Source organism: Nanorana parkeri, unplaced genomic scaffold (assembly GCF_000935625.1).
Source record: "Nanorana parkeri isolate BGI_ZX_2015 unplaced genomic scaffold, ASM93562v1 scaffold69, whole genome shotgun sequence".
Lineage (NCBI taxonomy): Eukaryota > Metazoa > Chordata > Amphibia > Anura > Dicroglossidae > Nanorana > Nanorana parkeri.
In genome coordinates, this window is record NW_017306337.1 from 418,552 (window position 1) to 419,214 (window position 663).

A 663-nucleotide genomic window follows, 5' to 3' on the forward strand; every position below is an offset into this window, starting at 1 on the left:
TATATCATGCCACGGATTATACATGATGTGATCTTACTTCAATAAAATAATGGTAATGAGTCATCTGGAGCCATCCACTTCAATGACCTGCTACTGACTGGGCGGGCGCAGAGACAGTCCTACACAGCCTCCCCAACATGGGCCTAAACCATTACACATATGTATCAGTATATGAATAGTGCTTTCCTTACCTTAGTCTTTACCCTCCGATAAAGGGTTCCAGTAGTTTGTAGCATGACATTTTTTTTTTCACTATAGTCTTTTATAATGAATCTTGCTGAAAGAAATATCAAATCTGGCACACACAATTTTTAGGGGGCTTTAGGGAACACAGTTGGGGTCTATTCACTAAGCTGCCGAATGATCTAGCCATAGCTTCGGCTGATCCTTCGGCTAGCTTTGGCCCCCAGGACCCCTTCAGTTCAGTAGAACCGAAGGGCTGCTGTACGGGCTATTCACTATAGCCCGTACAGCACCCGAAGTCGGCCGAGCGGCTCAGTCGAGCTGAAGGCATATATATACGAAAGCCAAGCTGGCCGACAGCTTCTGACAGCTGGGCGGCCACTTGCAGAGAGATCAGCATCCCTGGTTACCAGGTAACCAGGGACGCTGTCATTACACACTGAGAACCCGGCCGGGCCACTATGATAACACAGCGGCCTC